The sequence below is a fragment of the Microtus ochrogaster genome, unplaced genomic scaffold, assembly GCF_000317375.1.
Source record: "Microtus ochrogaster isolate Prairie Vole_2 unplaced genomic scaffold, MicOch1.0 UNK38, whole genome shotgun sequence".
Taxonomy (NCBI): domain Eukaryota; kingdom Metazoa; phylum Chordata; class Mammalia; order Rodentia; family Cricetidae; genus Microtus; species Microtus ochrogaster.
The window spans coordinates 418,613-430,228 of record NW_004949136.1 but is presented as its reverse complement, the minus strand read 5'-3'; positions in this window follow the sequence as shown (position 1 = coordinate 430,228).

Below are 11,616 nucleotides of genomic sequence, written 5' to 3'. Positions count from 1 at the left end.
CTTTGCTGGAGTTAATTACAGGCGTGTGGCTGAACCAATGCCTTTGCTGGAGTTAACTACAGGCATGTGGCTGAGAGATTGTTATTTACAGAAGTGTGGATAACTCAGACATGGCTACATCCCTGAAAGTCCAGCCCAGTGTGGGTGACAAATTACAAAAGCTGAAGCCCCACTGAAGCTCACCACACATTTTGTGGGCAGCTCAACAGATTGGAGAATTTCTTCCTTGCAACATGGCTGGTCTAATCTCCTCATGTTCTCTTACAGTTTATATAAACTTGAGAAGAGGGGAGCCTTGAGTAGCTTGTCAGTTTCAGGGACTTCCTGAGCCTTTTGGGTTTTTTACTTCTTGAGTCTTAAGAATTCTTGGAGGAAATCACCACACAACAGACAGGTGAGTCTTTCCAACCCAGTGACCCCGGAGATCCCCATTTGCAAAGACCATTAACGTACAGTTCTAGGGATTGGGATCCTGACACAAGGGCACAGGTCAATCTGTACTTTATATGAGTGACATCACATGACTTGTCCCACATATGTCCTGATAGGCAGGACCTCAAGCACATAAGGATGCATTGAGCTTTAAATGGGTACAGGCCATGCAGTGTTCAGTGCCCGCCCCACCTAAGTGAGTTTTCTGTTGTCTGGCTAACTATCCCTCTCCAAATTTTTAGAGACCAAGCCTGCATGCTACCTCCTGGTTCCTGTGGGTCAACAGTTTCAGTTTCTTAGTCTGCAAGGCCAAGATGACTGAGCCAGCTGGCTGCCATGTTCATTCTTATCCAAAGCTCAGCTGGAGAAGAATCCTTGCTGTGGTTTGAGTATGCAATCTCCCCCTAGTCTCATGATTTGAATGTTGGTCCCCAGACAATGGCATTACATTGAGAAGTAGTCAAAATTTAAGGCGGTTTGGCCTCCCTGGAGGAAGCCACCAGGGGTAAGACGTTGGGGATATAGTAGTACCGGCCACTGCCTATCGTTTCTGATTCTGGATCTGCTGTGATTGGAGCAGTCCTTGCCCAACACCTTCCCCTCCATCTCCTCCACACTTCCCCACTGTGACATACTGATGCCAAAGAAATCTAAGCCTTTCCTCCACTAAGCTGTTTCTGTCGGTGTTGCACAAAGGTGGCAAACACGGTCTATGTTCAAGTCCCCTCAGTTAGGCCGCAGGATCAATTTCCTTGAACCCATGGACACCTTATTTACCAAAGTTCACAACATAAAGGCACAGTTGTCTCCTGCTTGGAGCCTCTGGATTCCAGAAAGCCAAGACCTTCATTAAACCTTTTTAGCCAAAATGCCAACTGCCTAGGGACTTTGATTGAACCTGTTCGCCCTCGTCATATGGCATCCCTTGGATTTAAGATCCAGCATGCCAACCCACGCTCTGGGGAGGAGGTAAACAGGGTGGAGAGAGCAGAGGCTAGGACGGAGGGTATCTGAGGACTGTGCTTTCTATGGTATGCCTGCGGTTCCTTGGGGCACCCCGCAGAAGGTCACTGTCTCCACGGAAGGCCCCAAAACTGGGGCAGGAGAGCTCAAGGAATGTGCGCAAGACCTTTCAGCTATGAGATGGAGCGTGAGTTCGGTGTTTGCTTTCACTTCCTCAAAACCCACCTTTTCAAAAAAGCTCAACAGTGGTGTGTGCCTGTAATCCCATCGCCAGGAAAGCAATGACAGGCAGACAGCTGAGGCTCACTGGACATCCCTCTTGGTGAGTTCCATACCAAAGAGAGACCCTGGCTCAACAAAAAGCACGTCACCTGATGAAAGACAGCCAAGGTTGTCCCCAACCCTCAGCATGCACCTGCACACACACACACACACACACACACACACACACACACACACACACACACGTATAAACTGACTGGGCGTGGTAGCTCATGCCTACAGTCCTAGAACTCAGGAGAATGAGGCAGAAGTGGAGGAAGGCTGACTGTTGGTTCCCAGCTGCTCAGCTCTGAAGTAATCACACAGAAACCATATTATTTAAAGTACTGCTTGGCCCATTAGCCCTGGCTTCTTATTGGCTAGCTCTTACATATTAATTTAACCCAGCTCCATTAATTTGTGTATTGCTACATGGCAGTGGCTTACCAGGTAAAGTTCTGGTGTCGGTCTCTGGCGGGGCTACATGGCTTCTCTCTTACTCTGCCTCCTTTCTCCTAGCATTCAGTTTAGTGTTCCCTGCCTAGCTCTGTTCTTCCCTGCTCTGCTATAGGCTCAAAGCAGTTCTTTATTAGTCAATGGTATTCACAGCACACAGAGGGGGAGTCTCACATCACAGAAGGATATTGAATACAAGTCTAACCTGGACTACATATGGAGACTGCTTTGTAAAATAAATCTTACAACTAACCAAGATGAAAACCAAGAGAGGCCATTGTGCAAAGCTGTGAAGGTTAAGCCTGGATTGCCTTGGAGACCCCAGGATGCTGGAGATGCCAGAATCATGGAATACTGTAGGGATAAGTCCCGCCCCTTAGGGGGTGTGTTCGCCTCGGGCTAATGTTTGCCTATAAATTTGGCAAGCGCCCCCAGCCGCAGCTTCTGCTTTCCTGGTCTCCGCAGGAACGGTGGTTCTGTAAGTCTATTAAAGCTGTATATATATATTTTTACAATCTGTCTGCATTCGTTTATGCCGTTACAGGATACCTGCTGGGGCAAGCTAGGGAGTAGAATCAGCCCAAGAGAGAGAAGTGTATTGCAGACAACAATGCTGAGAGGGGTTGGAGATCTGAAGAGCACAGTGACAACAGACATGGAGATGCAGAATTTGGAGTTTGTCCAGCTGGTTTTCTGTCTTGCTTTGGTCCAGTATTTCCTCACTATGTTCCCTTCCCTATGTTTTGGAATGGTAATGTATGTATATCCTATGCCATTATATGTTAGAAGTATGTGATCTGCTTTATGATTTTGATTTTATAGAAGATTGCAGCTAAGAGACTACATGAATCTCAAAAGAGACTTTTTAGGACTTTTAAACACTGTGGAGACTGTGATGGACTGTGAGGACTTTTGAAGTTGGACTAAATACACTTTGCATTATGATATCGTTACAAGTTTATGGGGCAGAGAGTGGAATGTGGTGGTTTGAATGTAATTGGCCGCATGAGCTCCTAGGGAGAGGCACTGTTAGGAGGTGTCGCTTTGTTGGAGGAAGTGTGTCACTGTGGAGGTGGGCTTTGAGAGCTCAGATATGCTCAAGTCACACCCAGTGAGATGGATCACTTCCTGTTGCCTACAGGTCAAGATGTAAGAACCCTCAGCTCCTTCTCCAGCACTGTGTCTGCCTGGGCGCTGTCACGCTTCCTGCCATGATGACAGTGGACTGAACCTCGGAACTGTAAGCCACCACAATGAAATGTTTCCCTTTATAAGAGTTGCTGCAACAATGGCAATGGGTTTTTGATCCTACTGCACATACTGGCTTTGGGGGAGCCTAGGCAGTTTGGATGCTCAACTTACTAAACCTGGATGGAGGTGGGCGGTCCTTGGACTTCCCACAGGTCAGGGAACCCTGATGGCTCTTCGAGCTGATGAGGGAGAGGGACTTGATCGGGGGAGGGGGAGGGAAATGGGAGGCGGTGGCGGGGAGGAGGCAGAAATCCTTAATAAATAAATAAATTAAAAAAAAAGAAAGAAAAAAAAAGAGTTGCTGCAGTCATGATGTCTCTGGGTGTCTCTTCACAGCAGGCAGCTGTAGCTTTGTGAAAAGCTAGGAGATCCTCTCTGCAGACCCAGGGCTGCCGTATGATCACTCCAACCCTTTCAGGGGATTGCAGTTCATCTCTGTCATCTGTGTCCAAGGAAGTCACGGGAGGTCTTGGGGGCCACCAGGATGGCTCCTCATTTTGTCCCTCTCTCTTGTCCCTGTCTCCCTGTTCATGATTTCTCTGTGAGTATACGTGGTTGTTGAGGCCGAAAACAGAATGAAATCTTGAAACCATAGGAAAAGCCAGACGTTTCTATAAAATGTTGGTCCAGATCTCTGACCCTGCTAAGGGCTGGCCCAGCACTGACCCTGCTGAGGCAATTAATGGGAACTGTCTCCTGTCTCCAGGGAGGTTCTTGTGCCACCTCCTCTAAGAACAATGGACAGAGCAGGCAATGGAGACTCTAGATAGGCAGGACTTTATTATCACTGTGGGACTAACAACCTTAAACAGAACTAAAAAAATAAAAACCTTACCTCCTAAGATTCAAATGAAACGAACTTAAACTCTTGGTAGTAGCAGGAGCTAGCAGACTGCGTTAACATTCAGGAGAGAGGTTGAGCTTGTAAGTTCTCAGAGGGTTTTAACCAAGAGTGACCCCTGCTGAGCAAGTCTGCAGGTCACTCCCAGGAGGCTTGGAGGTCTCAAGAAGCTGCAGCATTAACTCTCATCTGCACTGGAAGTGTGGACTCTTGAAGGCTGAGGTAGGAGTGAATCCCCTCAGTCCACAGATTGCTGTCTTCGGTAAGTCCTGGGGACTGGCTTGAGCAGGATCCCTGCCAGGGCCTAAAGCTTTGGGTGAACTACAGAGTAGGCTCAGTGAGGTCCTTGATCTGATGCAGACGCCTCAAACACAGGAAGTCCCCAGTGAGTCCTGAGGGCAGTGTTCTCTGGAGACTGGGCCAGCTGGGAGTCAGACCCCGGAGTCTTAAGCCTGAAGAGATGAGGAGAATCTGGGGCAGGGCCCAGAAGTCTTCCTCCCCTGGCTCCTGCCATAAACATGCAAGATTAGTGCTCTTAAACACAGGTTTATAGGGCGCTAGCTGGGCTCCAATTGACTGAATGTGGAACGCAAACAGGGTGAGAAAATAAAGACCAATCAGGGACAGGTGGTCAGAACCAGAGTCCACAGAAAGTGTTGGTTTGCAATCACATCCTGAAGTGTGTAGGGGCCACCTACCCTTAACACCAACTCTGACTTCTGTACCATTGTCGGGTACCAATGAAGTTGCAGCAAAAAATACTCCAGCCTCCCATTTCTCTCTATCTCCTCACTCATCTCTGCCTTGATTTTCCGGACCCTAGCCCCCTCATTCTTTTTCAGTTGGACTGAAATCCAGGTCCTGCAGGAAAACAATGAGATAAAGCCCTTCTTTGCAACCAGAAGGGCCCATGTACCCTCCACTCACAATGTGGGGTTTGAAGCTGGAGGAGCCGCACAAGGCTAGCTGGGGGCAGCTCTTATCTTTTGTAACCACCGCTCTGAGTGTATATCATGTGTATATTTTGAAGAACTGTTTCTTAGGTAGTCAAACAAAGCTTTTAGGAGTTTGAGGAAGCTGAGGGATTAACCTCCAGCTACCACTAGTGGTCTTAGGCCAGCTCTGGAGGAAGATCAACTTAAAATAAAGGTAAGCGATCGAGCCAGACTTTCCCATCAGCTGCTGACACTGCAGCTCCCCCGATATGCCTCACCTCGGCCCAGAGCTTTGAGGAGATGGACTCCACTTGTCTCCTCTCTTCATCTCTCAATGTCTTCTCCCTTAAACCAGGCATCTCTAATGCGGCCTCTGGAAGGAGGAAGTTGATGATCTACTTGAGCTCCCAGCTCAATAATTCAAAGGTGAGAGGGCGAGAAGGGACCAGTAGTCATTCAGACATCCACAGTGTTCTTCAATGCCTCGAGATTAAAATAGTTCCTTAGCTCCTGTACGCAAGCCTCGGAAGTAGGGCAGGGGAAAGCCTGTGCATTGGTGCAGAGGAGCAGGTCATCTGGGACAAAACACGGACTAGGTTTCTTAAAAAAGTGTGCACCTGGATCTGGAGAGATGCCTGGCCTGCTGGAGTAACCTACACGGAGAGGTTCAGGGTCAGTAATCAAAACTGGAAGTTATCTGAGGAATATCACCCAAACACACACACACAAAATGTGTGCACAAACACATACAGTGTACATGTGTGTATCGACGTACACAAGACAATCAAAAGCCGGTACATTTGTGTTTGATTTGATTCATCCGTAGGTGCTGATGGTTCCAGACTGAGCTGGCAGTCTGTCAGCAAACAACTGGCCATGAGGAATGACCACAGCACAGCTGTTCCCTGTCCTGTACCACACTGTACTGGGTGGGAAATAGCCCTGCCAAGAGGAAGCTGAGCGTGCCTTGGGGGGCAGCAGGACAAGACCATGAAGAACTATATACTAAGTGGTTCAGACGCCATTGGTAGGCAGTGAAGAAAGAGATAACCTAAGGCCAGACATGATTAATTGCTGACTGAATTAGTTGGACAGTAATGACAGAAGGTCAGAGTGGAGAATGATGGCTTCCGTCCAAGGTCATCAAGGAAGACGGCATCACCACCCAATCAGAAGGGAGCAGACAGGGCAAGGACAGAGACTGGAGGAGTTGATGTGCTCTTCCTATGAGGTGGACACTGAAGCCCGGCTGGGGAGGAAGGTGGCACCCGGAAAGTGAATGGTAGTATGCTTCCCTCGATCGACAGAGTTGTTCCGCAGGATTTCCCACACTGACTTCAGGGCCTGCCGTGGGAAGAGGAGGAAAGGGTGGGACTCGAAGTGGTTTTATAGATAGAATCTAGTCTCGAATGGTCTCAGTTTCATGGCATGGTTCGTCTTGATTGTCAACACAAAAGGATCTAGACTCACAGAAGTGACAAAGCTCCGGGCATGTCTGTGAGGGATTATCTAGATTGAGTTAAGGGAATCAGGAAGACTCACCCCTTCCCTAGGCAGAAGACCTGGACAGAATAAAAAAGAGAAAGCGGCTGAGCACCAGCATCCCTCTCCATTTGCTTCCCGACTGCGGATGCAATGTGACCAGGCGCCTCACGCTCCTGCTGCCAGGTCTTCCCCGCCGTGACGGACTGTGCCCTCAAACTGCTACCCCAAACAAGCCCTTCCTCGGTAAGTTGCTCTGGTCAGGTCTTTTGCCACCACGGAAAAAGCAACGGACACGGTGTGTGAGGGGACTCTGGGAAAGAGTTTCTAAAGAGTCGCAGTGGCCTCCAAGGCCCTCAGTTCTCTAAGTGTCCCCGGGATAGTGAGCAGGGCTCTGCAGAAGGCTGACATGCTTGAATGCTCTACAAGCTATCAGCAGGGGATGTGGCTGACTCCACGCGCGTCAGACACCCTCAGGGCTCCACACCCTCCACTCCCCACGTCTGCGATTACCAACTTGCCCCAAGATGCCCCATCTCCCTTATAACTCTCAGGTGAGAGACCCCATGTTGCTGCTTGTGTCCCTGTCCCCTTGCACGGCTTATATCAGGAGGCAGTGAGGATGAGTGACAGGTGCACTCCTGCCCCAGGCCTCTCAATGGCTCCCGCCACGTTTGGATGGTTCTGGGCTCCTTGCCATTGACTAAAAGCCTTTACAGATCTGGCCCCCGCTGCCTTTTGTTCCTGGTCGCTGGCCTTCCCCTCACAGGCTCTGCTCCAATGACACTGGGCTCTTCGCTCTGCCAAGTCCCCACACATGCTAAGAGCCTTCTGGCATCAGAGACTCCATGGTCAGCTACTGGGAACAATGAGTCATGACCCCTCTTTCTTTCCCCTGTTTTATTTTTCCATCTTCATTTATCTGAGTTCAACAAGTAGACTCGCGGCAGGATTAAGCAGAGCGTTTTAGGAAGGGAATGCCAGTAAGAGAAACTGGGAGGGAACCACAAGTCAGGCAAGGGTCAGACTTGAGGCAAGTCCAGCCCAGTGAAGGGGAGCGGGGAGGTCCTACATGACGGGCAGATTGTAGGGAAATATATACAGCTTTAATGAAGAAATAAATTTACAGAACCGAGGTTCCCGCAGAGCACAGGAAGCAGGAAAAGTGGCACTTGGGCTCCCGAGCACGCCAGATTTATAAGTAAACATTCGCCTGAGGCAAGCCTGCCCCCTAAGGGGCTGGCTTAACCCTACAGTCAAGGCTGCTTGGAAGCCTTGGCTTATGTCAGCCTAGCTCTTGAGGCACCGTTGAGCCTAGATCCTTCCATTCTCCCCTCAGGAAGCAGGCCCAGGGCCTCCTATGGAGCTCCAACACTGCCTAGAAGCAGATGTGGGTGAAGATTGCAGTCCCTCAACAGACCCTGCTCCTCCACGCTCCCTGGGGCAGGAGGAAAGTTCTCAGGGGCCACAAGACCAGGGAGTCCTCTGTCCACTCCATTTCTCTGCTTCTGTTACTACCTCCCCACCAAGAGCTGAGCAACACAGGTAACAAGTTTGTTCCTGCTGATCCTAGAATATGGCCGGGCACCCCCACCCCATGTTCAGCTCAATTTTGTGCATGAGGTGGATGGGTAGATTTACAGATGGACCAATGGGTGGATAGAAAGACAGATGAATAAACCCAGCAAGGCTTCCTTTCTCACCGTCTTTGGGTCCACAGATTCTTTTTATATTCACTACAGCCCAGTGTGGATTCTTACCATAATTTTTTCTTCCTTCCTTCCTTCCTTTCTTTTTTTTTCTTTCTTTCTTTTTTTTTGCCTACAATCAGTTTAGATAAGGGAATGTAGAGTAGAGTCCTAGCCCCTGCTGTTTGCCTTCAGCATGAAATCAAACTAAATCTCTGTGGGTCCCTATCTGATCTTTGACATACCTGTAAAGCGAGGCAGATGAGGTTGCTGCTCCTCCTGCAAGTGGGAAGTGAGTGTATATGGTGTGGCCCTTGTAGTAGGAGCTGCGGGGCTGCATTCCGCCACCCAGCTCCCACCACCGGCTAGCTTTACCCGAAATAACAACACACAAACTGTATTCTTTTAAACACTGCTTGGCCCATTAGCTCTAGCCCTTACTGGCTAATTCTGATATCCCCGATCAACCCATCTCTAATAAACTGTGTAGCACCGGTCTTACCGGGAAAGATTCAGCATGCCTGACCTGGTGGCTTGCTTCATCGAGTGCGTCTGCCCGGGAGAGGGGAGCATGACCTCTGTCTGAGGTGTCTGCCCCAGAGAGGAGAGCTATCCAGTCTGAGCTCACTTCCTCTTCCTCCCAGCATTCTGTTCTGTTTACTCCACCCACCTATGTTCTAACCAATAAAATGGGCCAAGGCAGTTTCTTTATTAGCCAATGACCTTCTTCCATCATTTCCCCTTTTTCTGTTTAAACAAAAAAAGGAAGGCTTTAACTTTAACATAGCAAAATTACATATAACAAAACAGTTATCAAGTAAGAATTACAATATTTATATCTATTTTATCTTTATCATAACTAAGGAAAACTATAACTATCTATTTTTCAACTCCATCAAAGACCTAAGTAAATGAGAAGTAAGCAACTTACAAAACTCTAGAAATCACAGAGACATCTCGCTGCCTGGACAGTCACCCAAAGTTCCTCTGTACCGTTGGGGCATCCATCTTCGGCCTACAGGCCCATAGTTTCCAGCAGGCCTTCTACAAACTGTCACTTATGCCCCTTATCTTAAGTGACTCCCAGGGATCTTAATCTCCCAACATCCCTCACCCCCACTCAACTGTGGAGCCAGCAGATGTGTGGGCTCCCAGCCAGAACCTCTGGCTCTGTCCCCACCATGGGCAACCTGTACAGAGTCCCCCTCAGACCCGCGCCCAGCATTGGTTAGGGCAGCAAGCTGGAGAGCTACAGAATCCACCCTAGTGCATTCTGGTACCTGGCGGGCTCATGACTCACTTAACTTGAACTTTGGAATTACCAAGGTTCACTCGCGAAGAGGTTAATATTGTGACAGGACCTTGAGATGTGGAACTCAGGGCTGCGTGGAAAGCCTGGCTGTTATTAGTCACTCTTATTAATAATGAAGTAGAAAGAAGTAGAGTCGAGGTGCCCAGCCACTGGCACGATTGATGGATCGCTACGTCCCTTTGCCATTCGTGAACACCATTACCTTTACAGCTTAATCTTCCTGAAACCATTTTTCAATAATCATGGAGGCGAAATTAAATTAAATGCACCTCCCCACAACCAAGCGCCGCGCCCTGCTGCCCTGCTCTCTCGGAAGCACCCGGGCTCAGACAAGCGTGTTCTCAGCAGCCTTCAGCGCCCAGGCTTCAGCTTCTGTTGTCTCCACCCCCGCGTTCCTCCTCCCAGTACACAAATTTGGACCAAATTGGATAAAGCTCGTAGGTTCTGAAATTTACAGTTCATGCCACAAATCCTATGCGTCTCAACGGAATCCTTACTTTAAGTTAATGCTGACAAAGTACGAAATGGCAGAGGCCTCATAAATCACAGCCCAAGTCATATCAAAAATTTCCAAACAGTGCGGAGTTTCTGCCAGACAGGAACAAATACCGGCTTTCTCACCAGCACGCAGCAGATCATGGAACCTGGGGCGACCAAGCACAGAAGCGGCCCTTTGAGTTTTGTTGTGATGGCTTTGGGGTTGTTCCTATTTGTTTGTTTGTTTGTTTGTTTGTTTGAAGTGAAAGCTAACCCATAGTGGGATTTGTTTGGAATTAGCTTTCTTCTGTACAGTCTTTCATTGGCGGGGGTGGGGCTGGGAAGAAAAGATGGCCAGAGCCTTACACATCTGTGCTTGCCATAAGGGGTTTCTGTAAAGACAGCCTCACACAAAGAGTGTAAAAATAAATTACGGAGGCTCACGAGCCGAGCCGAGGCCGGAGCACCATCTGCTTTACGTAACATTTATTTTTCTGGGGGAAAAATGTTCTAAAACTGAATAATGTTCGTGTCGTCTAAATATTTGCTTTCTATAGCATCCTGGGGATGGTAAGCAAACGTCCCAAAGATTCAGCCAGCGTCGCCGCATCCCAGGGAGGAGAGACACACAGTCATTCTGCCGTGCAGCGTTCAATTGCTATGCAAATGTGAGAGCCTTATTATTTATTGCTCTTTCAGCTCCGACAGTGGGAAATATTGCAGACTCCAAAGGCATCTGTTGAGTGTAGAGCTAGTCCTGCAAAGCTGTGATCCGGTTGGAATCATGTCATGTTATTTCTGGACCCCTGGGTGCCGGTGTAAAGTCGCTGCGAGAAACAAATTGCTCTGAGCTCTTTGCAGCCTTTTTCTTGGAGTGAGTTAAACACTCCAGGGTGGGAGCGGGAAATGAGAGGGGATCACACCTCGTATATGCAGCATGTCTGGCTCTGGGGTTCATCCCGAGGCCTGACTCGGAGACCTGATCCCGCCTGTAGCTGAGATGATGGCCTATAGCGCAGCTTGGAGGGCACCACCCAACTGTGGAGCTTTAGACAAATGGCGGACCTTCTCTGGGTCTCAAGTTCTTTATTGACAGCCTTGCCCAGGTTAGGGCTGCTGAACTTGGAAGGCATGCTGTAGGCAATCTGCCTACAGAGGCTGGATGACTGACATCTAAGCTCTAGGGTAGAAAGGGTCCTTGGGTAACATATGAAGAGCTGAGTTCGATACCCAGCCACTACATGAAAGTTCTGGGCATGGTAGCGAGTGCTTGTAATCCCCATTTTTGGAGACAGAAATAGGCAAATCCCTGGGTTCACCAACCAGCTGAACCAGCAAGCGCCAACAATGGGAGAACCCATGTCGAGAAAAAAAGGGATGGCACTGAGGAGCACACTTGAGTTTGACCTTGGTCCTTCACCTTCATACATGTGCATGCACACACAAGTGCACACACACATGCACAAGCACACGCACTCACAATATACAAGCACACATTTATCTATGTGTGCACACACA